Source organism: Triticum urartu, chromosome 1 (genome assembly GCF_003073215.2).
Source record: "Triticum urartu cultivar G1812 chromosome 1, Tu2.1, whole genome shotgun sequence".
Lineage (NCBI taxonomy): Eukaryota > Viridiplantae > Streptophyta > Magnoliopsida > Poales > Poaceae > Triticum > Triticum urartu.
In genome coordinates this window covers 528,197,134-528,211,509 of record NC_053022.1, presented here as the reverse complement: position 1 = coordinate 528,211,509, position 14,376 = coordinate 528,197,134, and positions in this window count along the sequence as shown.

The window sequence follows — 14,376 nt, the reverse complement described above, 5'->3', positions numbered from 1 at the left end:
GCCTAACTACTCACAAATCGATGTAATCTCCCAACTCCAGCTTCATCCCAAACTTTAAGTTCATCCATGATTTGGTGCACCAACGGCCGCGGCCTCCTCTGTTGCTCCAACCGCCCAAAAACGCTTGCATTCCTTTGCTTCCATAAAGACCATGCGACGAAGATGACAATGGTGTCAAAGCCTCTTCTATCACTCGTCGAGATGGCACGACGCGTCTGAAGCCACCACGCCTCAAGCGAGTCACATGTGTGTGGCTATCGAACGGTGATACTGATGGCCGTGAAACATAAATGTCATACTTCCTTTGCATACGTGCAATGTAGCATGATATGGTTTACCGTTTCTTCATCTTGTAGGTACGTGTAGCAAATTGTCGTAGAGTCCTGCAGGCCATGCCTAGCTCGCCGATCCGAGGTCTAGAGCCTGTACTGCACCGCTAACCATGCAAAGATTTTGCATTTGAGAATCGCCCCACTCCTCCAAATACACTCGTAGGTAGGGGAAGTTGCTAGCCCGAGGTGCAGAATCCGATACACCGAGCGGGCACTGTACTGGCCGGATGTATCCCAAGGCCATGCAAATGTATCCGGTCCCTGCGGGTCGCGATGTGCATCAGTAGCCACTCTGAGATGCTTGAGTTGCATCAGGGCCATGAAAGGTGGCTCTCCATTGATGTCCATCTCCCACCTGTTGTCCACCATAGCTTGGCCCATCGTCCGTTGGTTCTGCACTCTAGTGGGAACCAAGGGTAAGATGGCCGGTGCAATGTCCGCCACAGCCAAGCCGTTCATCCATCGGTCCTTCCAGAAGAGGACTCTATCCCCAGCTCCAACTGTGATTTGCACCAAGCGATTGAACACTTGCCTCGCTTCTTCGTCGACCAAAAACGGGATTCCTTGCCAAGGTCTGGTCAAGTCCGTCCTCCTCAGCCACTCCCATCTTCCCCTTAGGGCAAGGGCTTGCATCTTCAAATTCTTTACTCCGAGGCCTCCAAACCTTGTTGGGTGACAGATATTATTCCATGCCACTAGGCATTGCCCGCCATTTACGTTAGCCTTCCCGGCCCAGAAAAACGACCTCATCCATGTGTTAATTTCGTCAAACACCCAATCAGGAGCATTAAGCACCATGAGCTGATGGATAGGGCTCGCCGCCACCACGGATTTGATGAGAACAAGACGTCCAGGCCTTTGAATGAGACCACGTTGCCAAGCCGGGATAAATTTCCTAAATTGATCCAAAAGTGCTTGCCAATCTGCTCTTGTGAGTTGGTGTATCGCCAGAGGAATGCCTAGATACTTGCATGGAAACTGGCCAATGCCACATTGCAGGTGGAAGGCAACTCTCTGCTGGTCCTCCTCCATGCCTCTAATCAAGATCGCCTTGGATTTATTGTAGTTGACATCCAATCCGGATGCCTCGCCAAAGCTCTCCAGCGCCAGCTTGACGAAAGCCAAGTCCATCTCCGTCGGTCTGATGAACTACGCAACATCGTCCACGTAAATAGACAGCCTCTGAGTAGGAGAGTCCCATTGAATTTGCTAACTACTCCTTCCTCGGCTCCCTTCCTGAACAGCACCTTAAGGCTTCCATAGCAATGGCGAACAAGAGTGGTGAAACGGGATCCCCTTGGCGAAGTTCGCAGGCGTGCACAAAGCTTTGTCCAGGGCATCCATTTACCACAACCTTCGTGCTAGCAGTTTGTAACAAGATAGCCACCCACCTGATCCAAGCCTCCCCAAAACCTTTCTTCCTCATCACTTGGAACAAGAACGACCAGGACAAGGAATCGAACGCGCTCGTGATATCAAGCTTCAGAAACACTCCCAGCGTCTTCCTCGCATGTAATTTCCTAGCAATATGTCTGACAAGGGGAAATTATCATGCGGGCATCTTGCTTCAATGAAAGCCGATTGGTTTGCCCGTACAATTTCTTTCATGCATCTCCTTGCCCTAAAGGCCAGCGCCTTGGCGAAAAGCTTGGCAAAGCTGTGCGTCAGGCTAATCGGGCGATAGTCCCCCACAGAATCAGCATCCGCTCGCTTCGGAATCACGGTGATCAACGCCTTGTTCAACTTGCCAAACCCACGGCCATCTCCAATGTACAGCTTCAAAATAGCTACCATAATATAATTCTTGATTATAGGCCAAGCCTTCTGATAGAAGATGCCTATAAAGCCATCTAGACCCGGAGCATGATCGGCCGGCAAGTCTTTAATGACATTCCAAATCTCCTCCTCCGTAAATATGGCGTCCAGATCTTGTAAATCCACAGTTTCCATCTCAAGGCAATCAAGGGCAAGGGTAAAATACCGGGCCTGGCACTTTCCCATTTGGTTCCTGAACTCGGTGGTGAAAACCTCCTCCTTTTGGTGCTGCTCAGTGATTATATCGTCTCCCCTGTTGACATGCGCAATATAATTCTTGGTGCGTCTTCCATTGGCCACCGCCTGGAAAAGTCTAGTGTTGGCGTCGCCAGTGCCCAGCCATCTAATCCTTGAGCGCTGCCTAGCAATAGTCCTCTCAAGAGACGCTAGCCCTAGCATGGCCATCTTTAGGGTCCTCCGTCATAGCTCTTCTGAAGTTAGGGTTCGAAACTGTTGCGCTTGTTCCAACCTTAGGATCACCTAGTTGGCCACTGCAAGCATGGTTTAGATGTTGCCAGTCTTCCACTGCCCCCACAATTGCAGTGCCATGGCCGCTTTCCGGAATAGAGCATCGATTCTTTTAAATGGATCGATGACGGCATCATCACATACCCAGGCCGCTCTGACTGCGTCTTCGAACCCCTCCAACTTAGTCTAGTACATCTCAAATCAGAACCTCCGCTTTGTGTTGCACATGGCCTTCATACTTAAGTGTAAAGGAGCATGATCCGACACATTCGTTCCCAGCGCCTGCAGAAAGCAGTCAGGATTCATTAGATCCCAGTCCACCGACACAAGGACACGGTCTATTTTGGTAAGGGTAGGGCAATCTCTCTCATTTGTCCACGTGAAGCGTCTCCCATGCATATACGACTCCTTTAGTTCGAGATCATCCACGGACGCCCTGAAGTAGGTCATGGTGTGCCGGTTAATGCTTGTGTTATTTTTCTCCGATGCCTGAAGTATCATGTTGAAGTCACCCAGTAGCATCCAGGGACCGGGGCAAGCCGTCCTCCGTGACGGAAGCTCCTGCAAAACTTCTCATCTCCTTGTGGACCATACACCACTGTGATCCACCATTGACTCCTGTCTAGGTTATGAACCAGCCCCGGGAGAGCATGTGTGTCCAAGACAACATGATCCACCTACACCATGGTCGAGTCCCACACCAAGACCACACCTCCACGAGTATCAATCACCGGGAGGTAAGAAAAACCATCATATGATGGTCCAATACATTGCATGATTGTAAAATGGTCTACAACATCTAATTTCGTCTCCAAGAGACACATCCTATTACATTTGATCGAGGAGATGAACTCCCTCACCACCTTCTTTTTTGCCGGATTGTTCAAACCTCTCACGTTCCAGCATGTAATCGATGGGCTTGGATCCATGATTGACATGTATAAAACTCCAGCACCAAACTGCACAAAGACTATGCATCGATCACCATCGCGTTCCCTCCCTCAAGTTCAGCCCTCGGTGGTAGCATCTTGCCAAAAATTGCAGCGATCACTCTCACATGTTGCTCGCGGAGTGGTGAGTCAAATAACTCCTTGAGCTCATCCACAACAGCCTCACCTGGCTCCAGATCCTCAGGGACCAAGCCTAGGGCTCGCAACAGAACATTCTCCGCCGGCGTCGCCTTGGTTAGTGTAGTCATCCCGGCTCTCTTGGCCGCCCTGGTCGTAGGTCGGGGGGGTGAAAGGCTCAGCATCTGAGTGGAGGGACGAGGCATGTACTTCCTTCAGAATAGGGGGGGGTAACCTCTTGATAATGTTAGTGCATAAAGTCTTCATCCGGCCATACGCCACCTCCTCCTTCTCCGATATCCCCTGGTTCGCTTCTGTATCCGTCTCCAACTGCACCTCACACTATCGAGCCATAGTCACTGAACCATGTGTATCAGCCTGCACATCTCCTCCATTTGCATGTTGGGTATCATCCACATGCAGTGGTGATGTGACACCCACGTCTCGCTCCTCCATGCATGCATGCACTCCATTACATGCAGAAGGGTCATGCACCAACAGGAGGGAATCCCACTCCCCATCAACACATCCTGTCAAATCAGTAGGTGGGTCCCTCTGCAGCACCTTGTCCTTATCAGAAGTGGGAGCCGGCTGCAATAGGTCACGTGCACATGGCAGTAGGCCCTCCAACTGGATTGGTCCACACTGACCCAGAGGCTAGCACTGCACTGTCTCGATCTTCGACTCAATCATTGGAGGGTCGATCACCCATCCCGTTGCACTGCTATGGCCGACCTCCCGTCTTTCCACTTCCGGAGCCACCAAAGCTGCAAGCGGGCCCGCCTGCAATGGTATAGCGCTCTGGATAGGCTCGCGCTCCGCCAAGTCAGTATTGGTCGCTTCTTCCTGGTTTGAAATTGCAAACCTGCCAGTACCTACTGCCGGTCCCACCACTGTTGTCTGGGGATCCGAAGCAGAGGCCACTTTTTGGACCGTCTCAGGCACCACCACAATCGATGCCAGCTGTGGCCTTGTGCTCGACGCACGATCTGCCCGTTGTTCCTCGACCCCCACCACTACCGAATCCTCCGCATGAGCTGTACCGCGATCACCGTCCTCATCCATTACCAAAGCTACTAGCGAAAGTTCTCTGCGCCCTGACCCAGCTGCGCCTTCCTGGACCTGATCCTGATCCTGCCTTGTGGTAGCCAACCCGGTCAGACGGTCAAAAGCAGAGGTCCTGACCGCGATACGGTCGCTGACATGCACCTGCTGGCACACCAGGGCCACCACCGGCGCATCCTCCATGGCGGGCAGCCGCCACTCCATGGCCGCCATGGATCGACCGGTCAGTCCACCGCGACCGCTGCCACCAGAACTCGCGCCATTGCCGCCACGGCCCGAGCTCGCACCTCCCTGAGAATCACGAGCACCGAACTACCACGACCGACGGCGAGCCGCGGCCCCACCGCCACCATCCATGCTGCCCTCGGAGTCCGGCAAACCACTCTGACCACTGCTGGAAAAACCTCCTAGAAATCATGGCTCCTCGGCCTCTGCAAAATCTTGAACTTTCACAAGATGAATGAGAACTTTGTATTGCAACAGCGTCGGCTGTGATGGCCGCACCCCCAAGCCAGGTTCTGGCACTCCCAGCCAACGGAGCGTCGGGATCACCTCTGGGTCCATCGTCCATGCCGTAACCTTGAAGGAAGAGAGGTCCGCCCAGGAGCTCGTGTCCGGTGCCACCACATCGACCAAGCAAGACGAGCCCAGAAGCCGTTCCACCACCTCCAGCTCCCAGGCATGCGGCGGGATGCCCTCAATCTCGACCCACACCTTGTTCCTGAACACTGAATGCACTGCTTGGGCTTGCCGGTTCCACTGACGAAAGAACAATCTGACCCTGCGATGGTCCACCGCCGGCATGGCGCATAACCTGTTCGTGTGCTCTAGGCGTGTGAAGACTATGAGGAAGTCCTCCGGCTGGAAATGGTGCACGGACACCCACTGCGGCTCGATGCCCACTTTGACCTGCAGCACCTCGAGGACGAACTCCGGCGAGATATCCTTCCATGCGCCAGCCACGTATGCCACCATGGATAACTCCAGTCGGCCCTCCAACTCCTCCTTGGACCGGGAGCGGCGCACCAGGAAAAGCTCCGACGAGTCGAACTCCTCATCCAGAGGCAGCACTGGCCGCGGCACCGGGTGTTGAGGCCAGACCGGCGGCACTGAGGCCAGACCGGCGGCACCGATGCCGACGACGTAGGCGGTGATACGTCTCCAACATATCTATAATTTTTTATTGTTCCATGCTATTATATTATCTGTTTTGGATGTTTAATGGGCTTTAATATGCTCTTTTATATTATTTTTGGGACTTACCTATTAACCGGAGGCCCAGTGCCAGTTTCTGTTTTTTTTTTGCCTATTTTAGTGTTTCGCAGAAAAGGAATACCAAACGGAATCCAAATGGAATGAAACCTTCGCGATGATCTTTCTTGGACCGAAAGCAAACCATGAGACTTTGAGTGGAAGTCTGGAAATCTGTGAGGCGGCCACGAGGCAGGAGGGCGCGCCTAGGGGGTAGGCGCGCCCCCACCCTCGTGAGCCCCACATAGCTCCACCGACGTACTTCTTCCACCTATATATACTCTTATACCCTAGATCGATCGCAGAGAGCCACAAAACCACTTTTCCACCGCCGCAACCTTCTGTACCCGTGAGATCCCATCTTGGGGCCTCTTCCGGCGATCTGCCGGAGGGGGAATCGATCACGGAGGGCTTCTACATCAACACCATAGCCTCTCCGATGAAGCATGAGTAGTTTAACACAAACCTTCGGGTCCATAGTTATTAGCTAGATGGCTTCTTCTCTCTCTTTGATTCTCAATACAAAGTTCTCCTTGATGTTCTTGGAGATCTATTCGATGTAATACTCTTTTACGGTGTGTTTTCCAAGATTCGATGAATTGTGGGTTTATGAACAATATTATCTATGAATATTATTTGGTTCTTCTTTGAATTCTTATATGCATGATTTGATATCTTTGCAAGTCTCTTCGAATTATCGGTTTAGTTTGTCCTACTAGATTGATCTTTCTTGCAATGGTAGAAGTGCTTAGCTTTGGGTTCAATCTTGCAGTGTCCTTTCCTAGTGACAGTAGGGGCAGAAAGGCACGTATTGTATTGTTGCCATCGAGGATAAATAGACGGGGTTTATATCATATTGCTTGAGTTTATCCCTCTAACATCATGTCATCTTGCTTAATGCGTTACTCTGTTCTTATGAACTTAATACTCTAGATGCATGCTGGATAGCGGTCGATGTGTTGAGTAATAGTATTAGATGCAGAATCGTTTCGATCTACTTGACACGGACGTGATGCCTATATTCATGATCATTGCCTTAGATATTCTCATAACTATGCGCTTTCCTATCAATTGCTCGGCAGTAATTTGTTCACCCACCATAATACATGCTATCTTGAGTGAAGCCACTAGTGAAACCTATGGCCCCCGGGTCTCTTTCTTATTATATTGCATCTCTTTTATTTTCATCGCATCTCGTTTACTATTTTGCAATCTTTACTTTCCAATGTATAAAACAAAAATACCAAAAATATTTACTTTACTATCTTTATCAGATCTCACTTTCGCGAGTGACCGTGAAGGGATTGACAACCCCTTTATCGCGTTGGTTGCAAGGTTCTTGATTGTTTGTGCAGGCACTAGGTGACTTGTGCATTGTCTCCTACTGGATTGATACCTTGGTTCTCAAAAACTAAGGGAAATACTTATGCTACTTTGCTGCATCACCCTTTCCTCTTCAAGGGAAAACCAACACAGGCTCAAGAGGAAGCAAGAAGGATTTCTGGTGCCGTTGCCGGGGAGATCTACGCCAAGTCAAGACATACCAAGTACCCACCATAAACTCTTCTCCCTTGCATTACATTATTTGCCATTCGCCTCTCGTTTTCCTCTCCCCCACTTCTAAAATGATTTTCGAAAACCTTTGCCTTTCTATCGCCATGGCCGAACCAAAAGGGGCTATGGGTTTTCTCCCGGGTTTTAATACTTTGGATAGTCCCTCTGTCTTTTCTAAGCTCACAAATAATGATGCTATGGAAGGACCTACCGGGATTGTTGATGAGAGCTTGAATACTTTTGATGAAGATGATCCTTAAATTTTTCGTTATTTGCTTGATGAATCTTTGAAAGATGCTTTGGATAGGCTATTAAGGATCCGAGCCAGCTATATGCCCCAATATCACATTGAGATTTACTTAAAAAGTTTTTATGTTGGCTTACCTTCTTCTTTCAAGCAAGTTTTGGATTCTATTTTGAAGAAGGTTTTCTTGAGGGGGATGCCATCGATACCTATGAAAAGATGAAAGCTATATTTGGGCACCCCATGAGTGAAAAGGTTGAATCCACCTCTCTTTTGTATTTTTATCAGAATGAAATTATCAAAGAGATGAAGTCTAGCTTAGATGCAAATATTCGTAGTGTGCTTAATATTTCTTCTACCATTAATGGCCACATACTCTCACAAAATAGAAATATAAGTGCTTTAGATAAGAAATTCTCTCTTTATCACCAAAAGGGAGAACATAGCAATACCTAGATCTATTCTTATTTTTATGCCTAGCTAGGGGCATTAAACGATAGCGCTTGTTGGGAGGCAACCCAATTTTATTTTTATTCTTTGCCTTTTGTTTATGTTTAGTAATAAATAATTCATCTATCTTCTGTTATGATTGTGTTTTTTATGTTTTAATTAGTGTTTGTTTCAAGTAAAGCCTTTAGGATCTTCTTGGGTGATTGTTGTTTGATCTTGCTGATAAAAACAGAAAGTATGCGCTTACGAATATAATTTTCGTTCTTTACCAGAGAGCGATAAAATGCCAATTAAAACTTCAGTAGATCAATATACAAATTATCCTGGTCCTTATATTTTTTCATAATTTTTGGAGTTACAGAAGTATTCGAAAGTTACAGATTGCTACAGACTGTTCTGTTTTTGACAGATTCTGTTTTTCACGTGTTGTTTGCTTATTTTGATGAATCTATGGCTAGTATCAGGGGGTATGAACCATAGAGAAGTTGGAATACAGTAGGTTTAACACCAATATAAATAAATAATGAGTTCATTACAGTACCTTAAAGTGGTGGTTTATTTTCTTATACTAACGGAGCTCATGAGATTTTTTGTTGAAGTTTTGTGTTGTGAAGTTTTCAAGTTTTTGGGTAAAGATTTGATGGATCTTGGAATAAGGAGTGACAAGAGCCTAAGCTTGGGGATGCACAAGGCACCCCAAGGTAAAATTCAAGGAAAACCAAAAGCCTAAGCTTGGGGATGCCCCGGAAGGTATCCCCTCTTTCGTCTTCGTCTATTGGTAACTTTACTTGACGCTATATTTTTATTCACCACATGATATGTGTTTTGCTTGGAGCGTCTTGTATGATTTGAGTTTTTGCTTTTTAGTTTACCACAATCATCCTTGCTGTACACACCTTTTGGGAGAGACACGCATGAATCAGAATTTATTAGAATTCTCTATGTGCTTCACTTATATCTTTTGAGCTAGATAATTTTGCTCTAGTGCTTCACTTATATCTTTGTAGAGCATGGTGGTGGTTTTATCTTATAGAAATTATTGATCTCTCATGCTTCACTTATATTATTTTAAGAGTCTTTTAGAACAGCATGGTAATTTGCTTTGGCTATAAAATTAGTCCTAATATGATGGGCATCCAAGATGGATATACTAAAAACTTTCATATAAAGTGCATTGAATGCTATGAGAAGTTTGATTCCTTATGATTGTTTTGAGATATGAAGATGGTGATATTAGAGTCATGCTAGTTGGGTAGTTGTGAATTTGAGAGATACTTGTGTTAAAGTTTGTGATTCCCGTAGCATGCACGTATGGTGAACCATTATGTGATGAAGTCGGAGCATGATTTATTTTTTTGATTTTCTTCCATATGAGTGGCGGTCGGGGGCGAGCGATGGTCTTTTCCTACCAATCTATCCCCCTAGGAGCATGAGCGTAGTACTTTGTTTCGATAACTAATAGATTTTTGCAATAAGTATGTGAGTTCCTTATGACTAATGTTGAGTCCATGTGTCGGTGTACAAAAAGAGGGGTACACTTTTTGTACCCCTATAACCGTGCACGGGCAGTCTGAGCCACGGGCACCACCACACTGAGAAAGGCAAGGGAGGTGAGCCAAGGTAAGGCCGAAGCTCAGGAGAAGCAGAACGACGCCAAGACCAAGACCACAAAGAGCAAAGGGGACGAAGCGGACCCCCCCGGCAAGATCCTTGCCGGGAGGCGGTTTTAGCAAACCCGGCAAGACCCTTGCCGTGCCAGCTCGCCCCACACCTACGGAGTGAGTCACCCTTGAGTCCACTGCCCCCATGGGGCAAGGATTCGGGAGACATCCCCGTGGTGGCATGCAGATCTTTGTGAAGACATTCAAGATCAGATACACCCTTTAGAAGATGATGATCCTTGGCGGGATCCCAGCCAAGGAGGACCACAAGGCCCCCGGCAAGAGCCTTGCCGGGTATGATAGTAGGCGCCATAGCAAGACCCTTGCCGGGGCCCCGGCAAGGCCCTTGCCAAGAACACCCGTAGGGCCACCATCAGGCCCACGCCAGTCAAACCTCCACCGCAGTTCGCATGCAGCTGCCGACCCAACCAGCTGGGCAGGCACCTGCGTGGCGGCATACGGATCTTCGTGGAGACCCACCGCTGCGCCACCTCAGCCGCCTGCCTGCCTACATGGCACCGCGGGCGCCGCTGGCCAGGGTGCGTGTCGACACGAGAGGGAGCGGCGACGGACGAGACAGGTATCTCCCCCGTCCCCGATAAAGCAAGGACACCTAAGCAGGACGCATTAAATGCGCCTTGTCATGTAATGCGAGGGATAACCTCACATCACTGTTCCCTTTCCACCTCATGTGTGCCACTGTGGCCACCCCTTTTCCTATAAAAGGAGGCCCGAGGCGACCAGGAGGGGGATTCGGCTTTTTGGAGCTCGTCACGCCCCATAGCTAGCTCAAGAACACAGATATACAATCCACCAAAGCAGGAGTAGGGTTTTATGCACCCTCGCGGCCCGAACCTGGATAAACGAACCGTGTGCTATCTGTTTGATCCGCTCTTCTCACGACCCCGCGCCCCGCAACCGTAGTAGGGATTCTTGTGATCCCATAGGTGTCGTTCCCACCGACATCTTTGGCGCGCCAGGTAGGGGGCGCAGTTGTGAGAATCGGCTCTAGCAGTTAGCCCGACACTCCTTCATCTTCGTGACCCTTGAAGAAGAAAGGAGGCCAGAAGATCGACACTCGAGCGATCGCAAACAGAAGCTAAGTTGCACTGAACCCTTATTTGTGCTACCCTTCTTATTTGAGGTTATTCCCCCTGGAGATATTTGCTTTGTATGGGAAACCTGCACGCCAGGGGGCTCTACCACGATCGGCAACGCCCTTGCCCTATTTCGAGTCCGCTCAACAGCTCAAGTGGCTGCGTCGAGAATAGCAGAGTAGCCTTCCACAATCAGCAACGCCCCCGATTCTGACTCGAGTCAAGCTCGACAGTTCGAGCGGCCGCGTTCAGAACGAAAAGGTGGCTCATCCGGCAGCACGCGTACCCTGCTGGCCATGGGGATCCGTCCCCAAAACGCCGCTAGGGGCTTCCGCGCCGGCAAGCCTTCCCGATCGACGTAGGGCACACATACAAAGAGGAATTGAACGGGGAAATAACATGCATGAAAATTAAGAGTACTTAAAAGTTATATTACATCACATCATAGCTGCGGTTCTAACTAAAGATAAAATTTGTCTTGGTCGGGAACCCGCAGCGGCGAAGAAGAACGGGATGCCTAATCCCGGCGCTGGCCTTCCACCCTCTTGATTTCGTCGATGCAGTCGGTGATGGGCTTGATGCGCTCCTTGAGCATCGTGAGGTCAGCACCATCCGGCAAGCTCTTCATCGCGGCCGTGAAGTCAAGATCGGGATTCCAGTACGCCATCTTGGTGAGGACCTTGGTCACGACCCTCTGGCAAAGTTGCCGGGCCTCCTCGGTCAGCGTGGCTGTCCTGTTGGAGTGAAGATAAGCCAAGGCTCCGAGTACGCCCTCGAAGAACAGGGTCAACTTGGTGTTGACGGTCCCGCTGTGCTCAGGGGCGTACCTCACGTTTGGCATCCCCATGGTGGCCAACTGCGAGGTGACCCTGCCAGCGACCTCCTCCAGACGGCTGATCCATTTGTTCTTGCCCGCCACATAATCCTGGTGGGAGGCGGCCTCGTTCGCCCGCAGCTGCTTCTCCTCCTCCAGGCTCCTGGTCAAGGTCTCCTCCCGAGCCCTGCTCTCCGACAGCATCTTCTCGAGATCCTCTAGCTTCAGCTTGAGGTCTCTGACGGAGTTTTGCGCTTCAGAGAGCTCCCCAGCCCTGCTGATGACCGCTCCTTGCGCCTCCACCAAGGCGCTGTTGAGCGTTCTCTTCTCGTTGGACAGCTTGAGGGCCTGCTCCTTCAGCTCGTCCCGCGCCACCTCCAACTCCCTTACCTTGCCGGCATGGGCCAGAGCCTGGGCATCGAGTGCCTCCTTGTGCCTCTGCTCCAGCTCGCGAGTCCGCCGCGCGACAAGGGCCTCGAGCTCCTCATCCTTGCCACGGAGCGCTGTGGCAAGCTTCGCCTCACGCGCGGTGAGGTCCTCTTCCTGGGAATCCAGTGCGGCTTGATGCTGGTTCCGGACGGCCTCGGCCGCGGCAGCCAAGTTCGTTGCCTGTTCCTGGGCCTTCTCGATGTCAGCCATCTTCATGGTGAGCTCGACATTGCGCTTGGCCAATTCCTCCTGAAGGGCCCTCTGCTCCTCGCGAGTCTGGAGGAACCAGCTCTGCGTCTCAGCAATGCGCGCCTTGGAATCCACTTCCGCCTGGTCCACCGTTGCCATCTTGGACTTAACCTTGTCCAGACGGACACGGTAGAGCGCCTAGAGTTTTCGGAAGTTGGCCCCCATAGTGCGGAAAAGCTGCTCTTCCGGAGAACCGTCACTGCCAACGCCCGGCTCACCGACAACCTCAAGCCCGGTGGTGGCAAGCACCTCGCCGTCAAAGACTTCCCCTTCGGCGGGTGCCCGGCTTGACGCCCCTGGGAGGTGGACGAAGAGATCGTCGCCTACCTTCAGATATTTGCCGAGGCCCGAGGTTGAGGAGGAGGGAGGCTGGTCACCCACCACCTCTTCCTCGACGGAGGCCTTGCCGGCATCACCGGCAGGTCCACCGCTGGCGCCCTCGGTAGAAGCCTCGCCGGTCGCCTTGGCGGCCCCCGCAGCGGCATCCCCGGCGACACCCTTGGCGGCTTCGTCGTCGGCGGCCTCGTCAGCGTCTTTGGCGGCCTCCTCAGCGGCAATCTTACTGGCCTCCGCCGCGGCCTCCTCAGCAATATCCCCGACAACAGTGTCCACGTCCTCCATGTCTGTTGAAGGAGGGCCTGGGCAGCAACGGGAGCAATGAAGCCAAGAAAAGAATAAGGGAAAAACAGAGACGAAGGACAGGCGACTCACCAGTGCCAGGATGTGAAGCAGAAGTCCCCTCTCCGCCAACATTTGGCGTTGTGGCAGAGCCACCAGCGCCCAACTTCCCCTCTTCCTCCATGGGTGTGGGCACCGTGCCTGATGCCCTTGCCGGGGACGCCCCCCGTGGCGGCGTAGTCGATGGGGGTGGTGTGTTAGGAGTAGCCCTCTGTGGCTCCTCCTGCTGCCGCTCCCCTCCTGCAAACCCGGCAAGGTCAGCATCATAGCATCGAGCGCCTACCACATGTTGAGTAAGAAGAGGGTGACGAACTTACGCTGGGGGCTGCGCCGGGGGCTGCTGTCCGGGCTGCTCAGCACCACCAGTGGTGTCGCTGAAGCCCCAGCCGGGGGCTGGCTGCTCGCCGAGGTCCTCGCCCTCTTCACCCTCTGGGCCAACGTCTCTGTCTCCCTACGGAAGCAAAAAATGGATCAAGACAAGCGACCCAATTCAAGGAAATGGAAATGACAGTAAGGAACGGAGAACTTACTCGTCATCCGTCTCCTCCTCTTCCACCAGTTTTCTTTTCCTCTCCGGGTTGAGAGGCCCGAGATCAAAAGGGAACTCACTACTAGGGAAAAGCCTATACACAGAATTTTACCAGTAGCGTTGTACAAAATCAAGCGCTGATGCTACTTAGTAGCAGCGCGCGTAAATAAACCGCGCTACTGCTATGACTTTAGCAGTAGCGCGTACAAGCGAAAAGCGCTGCTGCTACGTTTGAACTGGGCGCACATGGCTAGCCCAACCTAGCAGTAGCGCGTATAATGGCCCAACGCTACTGCTAATCTCCTTAGCTGCAGCACGCTTATGTGTAAAGCGCTGCTGCTAACGGAAATAAAATAAAGTGAAAAACAAGTAGAAAAGTAAATGAAAACAAAAGAAATAGAAAAAGGAGAAAGGGAAAAAATAAAATGTAAAGAAAAATAAAAAAAGGGAAAAAGGAGAAAGGAATAGCAGTAGCGGGTTTCAGTAAACGCGCTATAGCTAACTTAGCTATAGCGCGTTTCCGGGAACGCGCTACCTTTACGTTTCACTTAAACAGTGGTTTCCCCCCACCCCACCCCCCGGCCACCAATTTTTCCCCAAATCATCCCTCGCCCTCGCCGCCGTCTCCTCACCGCCGCCGCCCGAGGCTGCCCTCAGCCTCACCGCCGCCGCC